The following is a 14,868-nucleotide window of genomic DNA, read 5'->3' on the forward strand; positions in this document are numbered from 1 at the left end:
GTGGAAGTCGGACGCAGCAGAAACGCTAGGATCCCCGCAACACGAAGTACTCCACACTCCATTCTGTCATCAGTTGCAGACCGGTGCAGTCCAGCCAGCCGCGGATGACGCGCTGATGTCTAGTCATCCAGAGCACCAGGCACCACAGGAACAGGCTACTTGCTGTCATCTTGTTTAACTCGTGCGTCAAGCTTCCTTGTCGGCTGCGGCGTTCTTTTCACCGTCCTCATTGAAGATATTGTCCTAGGTGATGGCGTAGTTACGCGGGTCAGTAGGCAGTGTATCCTGGTCGTGGCTGGCACGATGATGACGCCCGGTCCTTCGATCCCCGCCCTCGTCGCCTTCCGTCCTCCCGTAGCCTTGTGGGATAAAACGGAAATCCTCCCTGCTTGGTGTACAGTTTTCGTTTAGTGAGCTTCGAAGCGTGTCTCTTGCATGCATTTGCGTAGCAAGCGCAGGTTACCATGGGAGGCAGCTGGTCATATGTGGTCACTTGTCATGAGCTGCAACGCGGATCAGGATAGTGAGCTCCGCCACAGTGCCTCCGGGACGACGATCGCTGCAGCAGATAGGGAAGCTTCCAGGACCCTTTCGGGAGGCCGTCGAGTACGGTCATAGAAACTGCCGGGTTTCCTTTCACGAGCGCTCCGCAACCAGGATCATCTGGTAGTTCGCGCAATGCAGATCGGGACGCCGTTGCTCCTATCAGCGGTGGAGATATCAGCAGGCGTAAACGCCAGTAAAATGCCAGCGCCGGGAAAAACACGACCATCGTATTTCAAGTGGCAACGGCGCCCGCTCGCGACGGTCAACCTCGTTGTGTTTTAGCAGGAAACGTCCACCTGCACTCGCGGCGTCCGAACCGTCGAAGAAACTCACGTTGGGTGGTACCGGTACCGCTGCATCCTTGCACGTCGTAAGCATCGGGTTTTTGGGAAGTCTGATGCCCTGACCGTCCGCGAGGACGTCGCAGTCGTCGCTAGGTGGGCTGCTAGGTACACCAAGTTGTCCATCAAGAGAATCTGGCGCGAGCTCCGCCAGTTGTTCAGGGCGATGAGAGTCCTCGTCGGCTGTGCGGCCTTGTAGATCGCAGACGCGCGGCTCACACACAGCGTCCACATTCGCCACATTGTCGGCCTCCACGGTTGTCTGGCTGTCACCGGGGAGCGCATCAGTCTTGCCGTGCCGGGTGGCGGCAAAATCAGGGCTCGGCGCTCCGGTTCTCTGAGCAGCAACTTGAGAAGGAACAGCGGAGGGTCGGGCGAAGGAAACGTGCGCGCGTATCAACTGCACCTTTTCGTCGTATTCAAAGCTGGTGAAGTAGTCAGCTTCCAACTCATGTAAATCGATGATTTCGTGGACGCGCTTGTCAAGGACCTTCATCTCCTCGTACTTGGTGTTGACGGCGAGAAGGTGGGAGCGGATCTGCTCGGTCGGTGAGTCATCCTCTAGCAACGATTCAATTGCAGCTACGCCACTTGTGACGGCCTGCCTCACGAAGTCACCGCGGCGGCGTAGCTCCTCCATGGCAGACGGCAGCGATGCCGGGCGACCGGGTGGCTCCGGCACGAGCAAGAGCGGCGAGCAGCGTTCGAGGACGAGGCGTCTCAAATCCCTAGGCGTCTCAAACCCCAAGGAATCCCTAGCCTAGTGTACCTCGGTGTCTGCGCCGCGTCAAGTCGATTCTGCTCGTTGTTCGATCTCCCGGGTTTGACGGCCCCAGAATGTCGCGGAAAGCGACAGAGAAAAGAGCCAAGCAGCCGATCGCCCAATTGCTGGCGCAGAACACGAGACACTGCCACGAGCGCGAGGAGCGAGCTATGCCCGTGCCCCCGTGCCGTGCGAGCCGCCCCGTTATTATTAGTATTATTAACAAGCTGTGCTATCTCCTTCCTCGCGCAGCCAAGTGAAGTGAAGTGAAAGAGACTTTAATGATCGCCGGCAACAGGCGTAATGTCTCCACTACGCCCAGACGTAGCCACTCGTTGATCCTGGTGGCATTCTACTAAGCAACACTTTCGCTACTCACTGCGGGGGCGGACACCCTTGTCCCCGAAGGGAGGGCGTCGGCCCACAGCTTTCTCTCCGGTGCTGACGTTCGAGAGCCGTTAGGACCTGCTGGACGGCTGAGAGTTGAATGTCCTTGTCGTAACTGCGTATGGCGTCTTATAACCACGGCTGAAGGTCGGTCCTGGTTGAAGCTTCGTCTGGTCGCTCTTCACAATCCCATAATAAATGGGCGGCTGTTGCCCTGTGAGTTATTGCACAACATACACTTGTCGTTTGTGTAGAGCTCTGGTTAGATAGCCAAGTTGCAACACAAGTGTGGCGTTAATGTTCGAAGGCATTACGGCTATGAAATGAACATAGCTAACTTGCAGCGAACAGAACTTTGGGGTAGATGGTGGAAGGGGGGTAAATAACCGTGCCATCTAAGGGCAGCGTACGACCGCACTTATTCTTTCAAGGATGCTAGATTCAAAGTATTAGCTGTTGAGCGGTATAATCTATTCGTAGCAGCACTCAGGGTCTTCCCAAAGCTTATTAAGTGACTGAAGGTCGCGCATCAGACCATTATTTTGTCTTGATGCTTCCTTTAGAACATATTCTGCTTGCGCTTGTTGTACGTGCGCGACATTCCATTCACCGTAGCGCTCAGGGTGCCCCCAAAACTTGTTAAGGGACTTAACTTTGACCATGGAGCACTTATTTCATCGCAATGTTTCTGGCATGAAGATCTTGCGATTACATTGGTTGTTAGGTCATTCAACAACTGCGCAGTGATGCTCCAACGAGTAGCATCCGCACATCGCCAGTTTCACACAGGGTGCGCTGACCTGCACGGAGGAATAAAATAAACCAAATAGCGCAAAAGGCCTGGCAGGTCGAAACATAGCCCAAAGACTGTCATTTCGGCGAGAACAACGCATGGTACGGTGCATTCGCGGCCTGTGTGCATGCAGCACGGGCGCACTTGGCATGAAATCAGTGTTCGCTGTTGAACACACTCTCTGGTGCACTGTGAAGCTGTGCGGTACTGACATGTCGAATAATAACTCACCAGTTTTCAAATCAGATTGCGCACCCGAATAGGCCGCACAATACGCTATCCAGCATGTTCCAGGGCGTGCGGCTGTGGCGGGGGCTGTCTTCCAGGAACACCCGCACGGCGGCGCACCCAACTCATGGCGCTTCCATGAGAGGGCCGGTAAATTCTGGCGTATACGAGGCCCTAATTTCCTTATGAAACGCGAAATACTGCCGTCTGAAAGCTGCATACACAAATTATGGTCTCCGTAGTGTATCGTAGATCTTGCCATTACCACTAAACAAATGCTACTTTGACAACGCAACTGAAACCTGCACACACAGATTACAGTATCCAGACTGTATCGAAAAATTCCTATTAGCACTAAACAAATAGTACTTTGACCACGCCATCAATTCGCTCTATGTCCTACGGTACCCCAAAGAACATGGTTCTACCACTTGGCATGAAGATCCAATTTCCTGCAGCAGTCTTAAAAAATCAACTCGGATTTTGATGTGCTTGCTTTTGTTTTAGTTTTGTTTTTTCATTTTTTTTCTTTTAACGCCTCACCCTGGTGTGTGTTTGGTTGGGGCGGAACCACCGAACAAGTTCCAGCACTGCCGCTATTTTCCCGCCTCCCCAGCCATTGTGCATATCTGGAAATAACGTCCAACTTCAACTTCAGCTTCAAATAAAAAGTGTAAACGCACTTAATGACATCTCACATCATCTCGACGCTTTTTTGCAGCGCTAAAGGCGTTAAAACTTTATACATGGATTCTACATGTGCTAGTATACATTAGTCGAGAGTCCCCGGCCTTTACCAAATGGTGCACTCGATACTCTCAGTCGTATCAGAGTCCTTCAATGCTTCTCTGGTCATGAAACTCCCGGCCAAGTTTCGTACGGGGACAAGGGCTACCGCGACGGGCGCAACCGCAGATGGGAGGGCATCGGGCGGCCGCCGCTGCTCTGCAGCCAGACCGGCAGGCAGGAACGCAGTAGCAGCATGCCCGTTCGCACCAAATTTTTTCGCCACTCACAAAATGACAAGTCCATTTGAGTGGCCCACGACACGTAAAGCGAAAGCGCACTGCTGATAAGGCGGCGAGCGTCTATTTTATCCTACTCTGTGGTCCGTTCCCTGCCAAACGCGCTCTGACCACGCCCCCGGCTGCCCCCCGATCAACACCAGCGCCGCGGCGTGGCAGCGAACAAAGCTCTCCCATAGCGTGACGGCGAAGTTTCATGACCAGAAAGGCATTGAAGGACTCCTGTTTTAATTAGGACTACGTTTACACACTGTTTAATTAAGAACTCTTACATTGAAGGACTCTGGTCGTATCTTCAATAGGTTTTCTTACCTGCAGCAGTTCCGTTCGCTGCAGCAGCTGCTCGAGGTGCCGCGGCGGAGACTTCAAGAAAAAATGAAAGGAAAAGGAATAGCCAGAGGAGATTTCTTTTAAAATCATCAATATAATCTGCGGTTCGCAGTTCACGTGTGTTGTAAAGCGCCATTCTCAGCGAGGTGTTTAAAATTTCATTTTTTTTTTTTTTCAATATTGGTTCGCTTCTTGTTTCGGCGGCCTAATGCCTTTCTCAGCCAGTTCCGACTTAACGAATAACTCCTTTTACCAGTAATAAAACAGGTTTGTTAGGTAAAATTACATTTATAACCAACTGCAAAAAGAAAAGTGAAATTTTGCGCTTTACCGTTCGTAGTTTAGCTTATAAGAAGACGAGTCAGATGAATAGCACCGACAGCGAACTTAATCGCCATTATTAACAAGTCTTCCACAGAAGACACACACACACACACACACACACACACACACACACACACACACACACGCACACGCACACGCACACGCACACGCACACGCACGCACGCACGCACGCACGCACGCACGCACGCACACACACACACACACACACACGCGCGCGCGCGCACGCACGCACGCACGCACGCACGCACTCCATTCATGCAGCTGAGAAAGGCACGTGAAGTGTTTCTTTGACACCTGGGTTTTCCAAACGCGTGTTTCGAAACTTATGTGGAAGAAATTTGCTTTTTGCCTCTCATTTGCGGAGAACAAGTAAACGACTGTTAGCGAAATCTACCTCTTAAGCTAGGCCGGTTGGCTGACACAATAGTTACCTCTCGTTTCCTAATCAGCTGAAATCGCAATCCTCTCCGCAGAATAGGGCATCACGTCGGGAATAAAATCGATGGAAGCATCGAGGCGTCCCCTTGGCACATGAGAATGCGAAATGTGTGAGTGCCAGACAAGGCATTGTTGATCAATTCTACCTTCAAAAATGCCAATGACTACAGCATAACTGCTCCCTCCAAAGCACTTGCTTAGTCCCCTAGCATTACGTCAGCGGCTCCAAGTTGCCAGAGAATATGTGGCTAAAAGTTAAATGCAGTCTGTGCTCAGCCTCTTCATTATTGTTCTCATCACTGGGTCGCATTTTGTCGAAGCCATTGGTGATGTGTGTGCGCGTGTGAAGACGCCTCCGTTCCACCTGACACCTTTGGTTTGTGCTTTTTGGGCGTGCAATTCGACTCTGATTTACCAGTAATTCTTAAGTCAGCTGAATCACTCCCTGTGAACTTGCAATAAAATGTGGGCGTGAATTGGGTGTGGTAATGTGCATGCACTGCGATAAAAATTAAGGACGGCCGCTCGAGGATTGGCGAATTTCAGAGCCAGAAAATCGGTTTCATAAATAATATCAGTCGGTAACACGCCACTTTTGCATGCGAAGTTTTGTGTGATGCATGGACAGCGGCGAAAAAGCGACTGTTGTGGGTTCGTTCTTTGTTTACTGTCCACATATTGAGCTGTTTTATTTGCATTACAACCGCAGTACGTACAAACTTGAGACATTGCCAGGAGAACAGATGCGAAATCAGACAGGACACGAGCTTTCTTATCTGTTTTTCTCTTTGATAGCGCATTTAGTCTATGGGGGAGTATTACACGACGGGGAGTATTACTATGGTATGTTCTTTTTGGGGTAAAAACAATGGCCAAGTGCCGCCTTGCATGAGCCCCTACTCCGACAACTTGTTGGACTGGAATCTTGTGGGTGTTTTGTCGGTTGCTAGGATCAGGTGTGAAAGTGGTTGACGGTACCTTTGGAGCTGCACGCTGGTTCGGAGCCTGAAATTACAGGGGCAATTAGTGTTTGTGTCACCCTGCTCGGGAGACGAGCACGCAGAGGGCACAGGTGTTATCGTCCGTGACCTGCAAAAAACACTGTAACCTTGGAAATACAAGATTGGTACCGGCTTTTAACTTATGCAATGGTACTCATGAGGGAACTTGAGGATCGATTTGTGGAAATATGTTCCTTGTGTACAGCGCCTATTCTTCCTGTACTTCAGCTTGAAAAAGACGGCCGAGAAAAGTAGCCTAAAGCCAATGCTTCAGGTCTTGTTTACTTATCATTAGAAAAAGAGGTATCACGTATTATTAAAATTATTTTCTTTTAAATGAAACCTTTAAAAGGTACTCTTACTTCGGGTGAAAATTAAGGGAGAAATAAACGGGCTTTGTCCAAACCACTCTTGTCACATGTTTCAGTCGAACGTTGTCCGACTCTAATATACCTCCTAATTGAAGATAATTTGGAGTGAGCATTTTGAAGAAGGGGCTGGTATGATTTTCATTGTGGTGCACTTTGTTCCTAGGCGGTATTGTAACTCTTAGGAAAGAGTATTTGCTAGTGTTGATTGATTGTAGGGTTTAGCGCACCGACCCAACGCAGGTGATGAGGCGCGCCGTAGTGGAGGGCTCCGGTTTAGTTTTGAATACCTGGGGATTTTTAACGTGCGTCGAAATCTCGTACGCACGGTATTTTCTAGTGTTGTTATGTGTTGGACTTGGATGAAAAATCGAAAGTAGTGACACGTGACAGCTGTGTAAGAGCGTGAAACGGTCAAGAATGTCTACAGGTGTTTTAGATGCGACGCTGAGAGGAGAATCTCTTGCTCGCGGCCCTGTCCTGCGTGCGTCCATCGTCCGCATCCGCACAGCTGCGTCTCTCCTCCGCTCGCCTCCTCTCCTCTCTTCGATAGCGAACACTCTCTCCCAACATCTTCGGTCGCGCTGCGCGCGGCTGCGCACTGTGCGCATGTGCAGTACTCTCTCTCTCTGCGGTCTCCTCTCCTTCGGGCGCTCCCCCCGGTCTCAGTCGACGGTCGTCCGCGCTGACGCTTGCGCTTGCTCTCTTGCCGTACCTGACGATTGCTTGATGTGACCGTACCTCCTAAACAACGCCTAAACGACTCTCATTTGCATGTATGCATGGTCAAAAGGGAAAATTACGCCCACCTCCCCTCGCGGGAACCCAACGATGTGATGGAAACGCAATGGACGTTCACTACGCGTTTCACGCAATTCGACTAATCGACCCAACGGAAACGCCAATGGAACCCCCTTCAGCGTCGCATCACACATGGGTTCCCGCGAGGGGAGGTGGGCGTAATTTTTTTACCAAGGTACGTTGGCCATTCAGGAATGTTTCAGCATTGACGCGTTCTGGAATCGCCCTCGGTGTCCCCACGGCAGTTGAGAAGGCATATGTGAGAATGCCCCATCAACTAAACGCACATATTGTTGCGCAGCTCGTTGTAGAAAACATTGCTTTCTCAGAACCACACGATCCCGGTGCGTTGGTTGAATGCGCTTTACTGTACACTAGTGTAGAGGAACAAGTAACTAAAAAATGAACGCAAGATAATGAAAAACCCACGCGCAATCTAGAAACAAAATGTTTAAAACATTTTCGAGGATGGATAAAAATGTGCGAAGCGCGCATTTACTCCATCCTACGAACCTGTTTTGCTGTAAGTGATTGTTTGCCTGCGTTATCCTGCATTTAGGCAGTTTACGCGGTATTAGTAGCAATAGTTTAGTTTATTGCATTGACTTTTTTCTGATTATTAGCGCTGAAAGAGCATCTTCACAACACCGGGGTCTTCATCACCATCTTTTTTAGTTGTAAACAACATTGCTCGCAAAGTACTATTGATGGCTCTGCGAAAGTACCAGGCTAATAAAAACACCAGACAGGAAAGTCAAATCTCAACAGCCAAACTGTATGCTCGTTGTTTTAGCGAAACCATTTGTGTGTAAGTTTTACCCTTTTTTGCAGTGATACGTGGGTGCATGCTAGGATGCGGTGGGACCTGAGATCACAGATCGAAGAAAGATAATCCTCACCTGCTTTTCCTGCTGGAGCTGATGGCGAGCTTGCTGGTGCCGCTGCCGATGAGGCAGTCGTGTTTGTGGCTGAAAAGCAAAGAAACGAAAACCACTTATGATAACTCGGCAACATTTACTCGCTCTTTTTGGTGCACTAATACAATACTCATAATTGAAGCTGAAGTCTCCAACTTGGCCCCAGAGTCGAACAGCCGGCAATAAGCACTCAGGAAGTTTTAATATTTTAAGGATAACGATGAAAATATAGGGCATTGGCATATCTAAATTTGTAAATTTTAAATTACAGACAGACAGACAGACAGACAGACAGACAGACAGACAGACAGACAGACAGACAGACAGACAGACAGACAGACAGACAGACAGGGCACGGATGAAAAGTGACTCTTACACATAGAACTGCTGTGGGGTCGTAGAAGAATTTTAGCGATCTCATCGCAACTACATTTATAATAATAATAGCACGCAGCGCATCGGGGCTAGCAATTGCGAGTGAAACAAGCATCCTCTACACCACTACCGATCATCTGCTTTAGTTAACTAAAAGTTAACGCACTGAAAGCGTTGGGGCCTTCCACTTGGAACATGTTTTAGAGATATGTACTGAAGCCTACAGGAGTAATATAGGCACGGTAATCACAGAAGTACCAAAGCACGTTCACGCAGACAACGTATATCGGGCTTATTGTGGCGAACAAACAAAAAAACAAAAAAAACAAGAAAACGATGCCAAGGGAAAAGAGGCACTATGATAATACTAAGAAGACACTGTCGCGCTACTGTAAGCCTACCGGAGTAATTTGACCGTGACAACTACAGGTGTAGCAAGGCAGACTGGCGCAAAGAGAGTATGCAGGGCCAGCACAGGCTCTGCAACCCTCTCAGTCAGAGTAACAGAGAAAAAAAGAAAACGACGTAGACGGAGAAAATTTCATCCATTCCACTATCGCCACTGTGGGAAGGTGGGACGTCAGCACAGCTGTACTATCACACAGAGAAGTTTTATTAGATTAACTACAAAATAAATACATTTTATCTTGCAATAAGGACGGCCCTAACGCCCTTACAAAGATCCGGTAATTCGTCAAGTTGAGATTGCCTCTCCACGCCCGCCTATTTGAAAGAGACGCCACCATCGAGCGTCTGGAAAGCGGCATATTCTTAGCCCAGCGCCAACTCAAGGATCAAGGTGTCAGCAAGCGCCGTTCTGGTTTTGTTTTGCCTCACCATAGAGAGCGGTTGAGGTTTTGGGCCAGGGACATCAAAATAATTCTAGCGAACTAAATTCTGCTTGCGTGATTTTGAAGGACAAAGCTTGGCGACACTTACCAACAACTTCTGTACCTCTACGTCATGTTTCCGCCTCTCTGTTCGCTGTTGTTTCTTCGTCATGGGTGCGAATTACTTTTACGGGCCGAGGTACCACACTCCAAGAGGCAGCTTCTCAAGAGTCAGAGTTCCATGTGCAGCCATGCACTTGTGTAATTCACGTGCCGTCACTTAACCTTGTCACTTTCACTTTTCCCGTGCCGTGGTAAAACACTCGGCGGCTAACCTGAAAACTCTAGTTTAATTCCCGCATATACCTAAAAGTGTCTAATTTTCTGTTTGTGCGCTGGGAGCTTTGGGATACCAAAAAATCATATATACGGCATATATTGGAGGCTAGTGTAATAGAGCTACGCTGAAAAATTCATGACGGTGGTAATGCGAGGATGCAGTCGCGTACTAGACCCACTGTTGCTGTCTTTTCTGTCTGTACTGGTATGAACACCGAAGGGTCTACCTGAGCTTCAGCTGTAAAACGTGGTAGCCCACATAAGCACTTCGCAGGACAGCATGCAAGAGAAGACAAAAATGCGGCACGGCGCACAACAAAAAAATATTACGTGAATACTACCGCAGGCGCCAACTTCAAGAGGACGATGGTGGGATGTGCAATGCACTAGCTATCTGATCGGGAAGATGTTTACAGTATTTCAAGCATTATTTGGAACATGAAAATTTGAAATTAAGATTTTAGACATAACTGATACCCGCCGCTGTGGCTTCGTTCCTAAATCGTCGCGCTACTGAGGACGAGGACACATGTTCGATCCCAGCCCCGGCAACCTTTTTTTGTACAGCCAAGTTTTTATCCTCTAGTTTGTTGACATTTATCGTGTCGTGAGTGTGCGGAGAAAGCAGGTGGAAAGGGGGCGAAACCAGCAGAGCGAAAAAAACATCAAAGTAAGGCCAGAGTCCTTCAATGCTTCTCTGGTCATGAAACTCCCGGCAAAGTTTCGTGCGGGGACAAAGGCTACCGCGAGGGGCGCCATTGCAGATCGGACGGCATCGGGCGGCCGCCGCTGCTGTGTAGCCAGACCAGCAGGCAGGAACGCAGTAGCAGTATGCCAGTTCGCACCAAATTTTTTTCGCCACTCACAAAATGATAAGTCCATTTGAGCGGCCCACGACACGTAAAGCGAAAGCTCACTGCTTATAAGGCGGCGAGCGTCTGTTTTATCTTACTCCGTGGTCTGTTCCTTGCCCAACCAAACGCGCTCTGAGTACGCCCCCGGCTGCCCTCCGATCAATACCAGCGCCGCGGCGCGGCAGCGCACGAAGCTGTCCCTGAGCGTGATGGCGAAGTTTCATGACAGAAAGGCATTGAAGGACTCTGGTAAGGCCAACGAGAAAATAAACGCGACACACCCGTTTACGTTTCCCGGGGAACGAGAAAGCAAAAGAAGAAAATTGGATAACGATTCAGGCTCTCCCAAAGGCGAAATTTGAGCGCAGCGGAACTCCAGAGGCATCTCGGCGACGGCGCATAACTGTTGAGTCGGCGCGCGGCGCTCCCCGGTAGATTCTGCCGTCAGCGGGGCTGAGCCCCGCCTCGGGCGGCCCTTCCTGAGCGTCAGGAAGTGATCGCACCATCACCGAACGCACGGCAGCGCGCGCTACTCTGACTTTCTCTCGTAGCGCATCACCTATGCATACCGCCCTTCCCCTCACACTTTCGCCATACTTTTCCTCCTCCGCTTTCCTGATCGCGCTATGTTCGGTGTCCTGTTCGTCCTCTCGCGTAAAACGAGGCTGACGGCGAGGGCCGACGCGAAACCACAGAAGCGGGCGCTTAAATGACCACTGAACGCAAAAACCGAAAGCTGGTCTAAGTAAATAAATTGGCGTCCACAGAAAACGAAGATACCAGTCTCTGGGGCGGTAAATGTCAATTTTCTCGCAAATAATAAAAAAAATAAAGCTATGAGTCGCACACCAGAATTGGCGTAAACGGCGACTGAGGGGGTGTGCCAAGAATCACTTAAATAACAGAACAAGAAGCGCGCACATAAGCTCTCAACGAAACACGTAAAATCTTTCGTTTCCCGTTACCGTTCGTAAGTCTTAAACAATTATAACAAACAGGTATAATTCAAGCCGTGCCCACATTCGCAAGCTGCCAAGCCGTGGCGCCAGGGGCGGTTGCGATTGTTATTGCAGGTTCGGCATAGTCACATGCCTGTTACTGCCATCTGCACGCATACCAAACCTGCACCACGTAAGCCCATCTGTAGAGTCGTGTTTGAGTGTCTTTTTCGAGAGGAATCTCACTCAAATGCTCACGTACAGCTATTCAGATGGTCGTACACCGGAGTACCTAGGCTCGCTTTCACACAAGGCATTGGGCGCGGTTACATGTGGAACTAACCGATGGCGCCAGGTATCAAGCCGAGCGCATCGAAGCGACTAAAACCAGACTATCCATAACGGGACTGCAAAGCGTAAGAGCGCCTCGGACGTCGTTCCCGTTGCGGTTGCGCTGTCCGCTATGTGTTTTGAAGGTAAAGTAAAAGGGCCCGCGACACGTTTACATTGTTTTAACCACCGTCGCACGTCTCGTGCGGTACCAAGGTTGACGCACACTGAGTGGCAACCTACGGACGTGTACGGAAGGCAAGTTGTTTGGTCGTATGCGCCGAGAGCGCGACTAGGAGCTCCTGTGGTTGCGATGATTCGTTTGGTAAGTTTTAGTGTTCCTGCTAGACCAAGCTGCTCCCTCACTCGCTTCCGGCCTCCGTTGACGTCACGCGAAACGTCATCAAATGGCGCGAGGGATGAAATTCGTGTCTGAATGAGCAATTTCTCGGCAATTAAAGCAACTTTTCCCCCTGAATAAATGCTGATAGGGCTACAGGGCAGTCGAACTTTCGTCTGAGCCCAACTTGCTAGTTGCCTTCAGTGTCTCTTTAACGGCTGCGCTCCAAAATGTCGGTGTATGCTTATCGATTTCCAGGAGGCCTAGTTGTAATTTCTCTTGATCGTCTGGTGAACGTGATGTTGAACTTAACGGCTGCAGCCGACACCGCTTGATCAGCTCCCTGGAAAGCACCCTCCGAAGCTCGTTCCGCTTGCTTGCCATGGCCAGGAACCTCCCGTCGATCTGCTGACGAATTTCTTCTTAACTTTGCGGCCACGCCCCTCCCACTTGACTGACGCCCCTAGACAGCACTGTTTGAAGATCGTTCCGCTCGCTAGCCATCGCGAAGCCGATTTTATATATAATGGGTTAAGTAACCCATACGTGGCAACTGTATAGCCAGCATGATTTCTACAATAAAACATGTGCTGGGTTGGTGCCCCCAGTATTCATCGGAAAAACGTGTTTTTGCCGCCGAGCTCAGCCGATTGGACAATGACCCGTTCAAACTAGAGACTATTCCAGCGCATCGACCCCTACAATCAACTTCACAGAATGCAACAAAAGCTCTTCTGCGTTTCATGAAGGACACAGGTTTGGATGAAAAACTGTAGTGCCCACAAAGGTACTAAAGTGTGAGCGCTGCCCCACTCCTATCCCCTCTTTTTCGCCTGCCCTGTCTTTCATCCTCTGAACACCCTTTCCCCAGTGTCTAGTAGCAATCTGGGCTCTACGCCTGGGGAACCTCTCGGCCTTTCCGTTCGTTTTTCTCCTCCTCTTCCTTCTCCTCCTACCCCTCCTCGAATGGTCAAGTTGAGGTAACAAAGAGCTGCCCAAATGGGAGAGTTTTCACGCATGCGCATATTATGCACGGCAGGACCTAGATGCACGTATCTTGTGGCGAAATAAAGAGGGGATGGTATTTAAGGAGAATAACGATGGCCTTGGGTCGGCGATTTTCCTTTGAGTGGCTGCAGGCACGTACCCAGGATTTTTTTCAGAGGGGCCCAACCCAAGGTAACTTTAATATGCAAATTAGGGGAGATGATGAGGATACCGGCCGTTACTAGTACAAACACGATGAGCACCCAGCGTTTACCATAAAGGCGCGTAAATTGCTGGACCCTGTGCTTCATCTAGGGCTCCGCTTGTCGTGTGGTGCCTTCCGAACTAGTCCAGTTGAAAGCCTGTATGTAGAGTGCAACAAATGGAACCTACAACGTCAGCGAGCATACACAGACCTCCTTTATGCTTTTAAAATTTTATCCATGCCTCACCATCCTTTTAAATCAGTTTTTCATGATACCTCCATGACTGAACTCCTTTTAAATCGACCATCGTTCTCTGCGCCCTTCTCTTACAGAGTTAGAGAGGAAGCGTCAGAGCTTGCTGTCTCCTTTTTAGACACCATCCAAAGTTCTGTAACAGATTTCATAGCACCATGGCATCTCCGCCCTGTATCATGCGACACATCTTTCACACGTGTAGATAAAAACCGAGCTCCCACATGTGCAATTCAGCAGCACTTCTTGTATTTGCAGGAGAAGTATCATTATTCCGAATTTTATACGGATGCCTCTAAGACTTCCACCTCTGTGTCCTGCGCGGCGCATGGGCCCGGCCTTCATGTCACCAGAACTCTGAATAGTCATACTAGTATCTTTACGGCAGAGGCTTATGGTGTACTTCTTGTTGTTAATCATATACTCCAAAGCCACACCCCACAATCCATTATCTATACAGATTCCCTCAGTGTTGTGCGGGCATTGTCATCAACAAAGTCTTCAAAAAATCACGTTGTAAATCTTATCATCAAAGGTATTATGTCGGTGTATGTCCACAAATTTGAACTCGTACTTTGCTGGGTCCCTGGCCACTGTGGTATAGCCGGGAACGAAGCCGCGGATCGAATGGCCGCTGCTGCTACACTCTCGAATTCAGTAGACATAACCACATTACCCTACACCGACGTGAAGCCACACATCAAACAACAACTTCGCAAAACATGGCAAACACATTGGAGTGAACAAACTGACAACAAGTTACACGTAATAAAACCACACTTAGGACCGTACACCTCCGATACACGCAACAGATACATAGAAGTCGCGTTGGCTAGATTACGGATAGGGCACACGCACGCAACGCACTCGCACCTGCTCACTGGATCTCCAAGACCTCTGTGCAGCAGGTGCGGAGAGGCCCTATCCGTGATCCACATCCTCATACAATGTAAGGCAATCGACATTACACGACGAAAACACTTCCCACAACTACACACACGACATATTCCTCCACACCCGTCATACTTCTTAGGAGACGATGCCATGTTTTCTGTTCAGCGCACCCTTGAGTTCCTATCAGAAGTTCACTTTTTACAACTCATCTCATACCACCCATAGTTTTACCCATGGTCC

At 49.4% G+C, this 14,868-nt stretch overlaps 1 long non-coding RNA gene across 5 annotated transcripts in view; it reads right to left on the bottom strand.

The window, feature by feature from the left end:
- The window catches only part of LOC144165486 (uncharacterized), a 183,009-nt gene that overhangs the window by 25,466 nt on the left and 142,675 nt on the right, over positions 1–14,868 (bottom strand). For 3 of the 5 annotated variants that reach the window (XR_013321466.1, XR_013321464.1, XR_013321463.1), the window contains exons 4-6: positions 8,266–8,334; positions 6,175–6,201; positions 4,396–4,446 (exon numbers count right to left, since the gene is read on the bottom strand). This is a non-coding gene — a long non-coding RNA (uncharacterized LOC144165486). The remainder of the gene's footprint in view (positions 1–4,395; positions 4,447–6,174; positions 6,202–8,265; positions 8,335–14,868) is intronic. The other 2 variants (XR_013321467.1, XR_013321465.1) reach the window with 1 other exon arrangement.

The sequence above is a fragment of the Haemaphysalis longicornis genome, unplaced genomic scaffold (assembly GCF_048455015.1).
Source record: "Haemaphysalis longicornis isolate Haplotype H1 unplaced genomic scaffold, Haemaphysalis longicornis Haplotype H1 scaffold_1, whole genome shotgun sequence".
Classification (NCBI taxonomy): Eukaryota; Metazoa; Arthropoda; class Arachnida; order Ixodida; family Ixodidae; genus Haemaphysalis; species Haemaphysalis longicornis.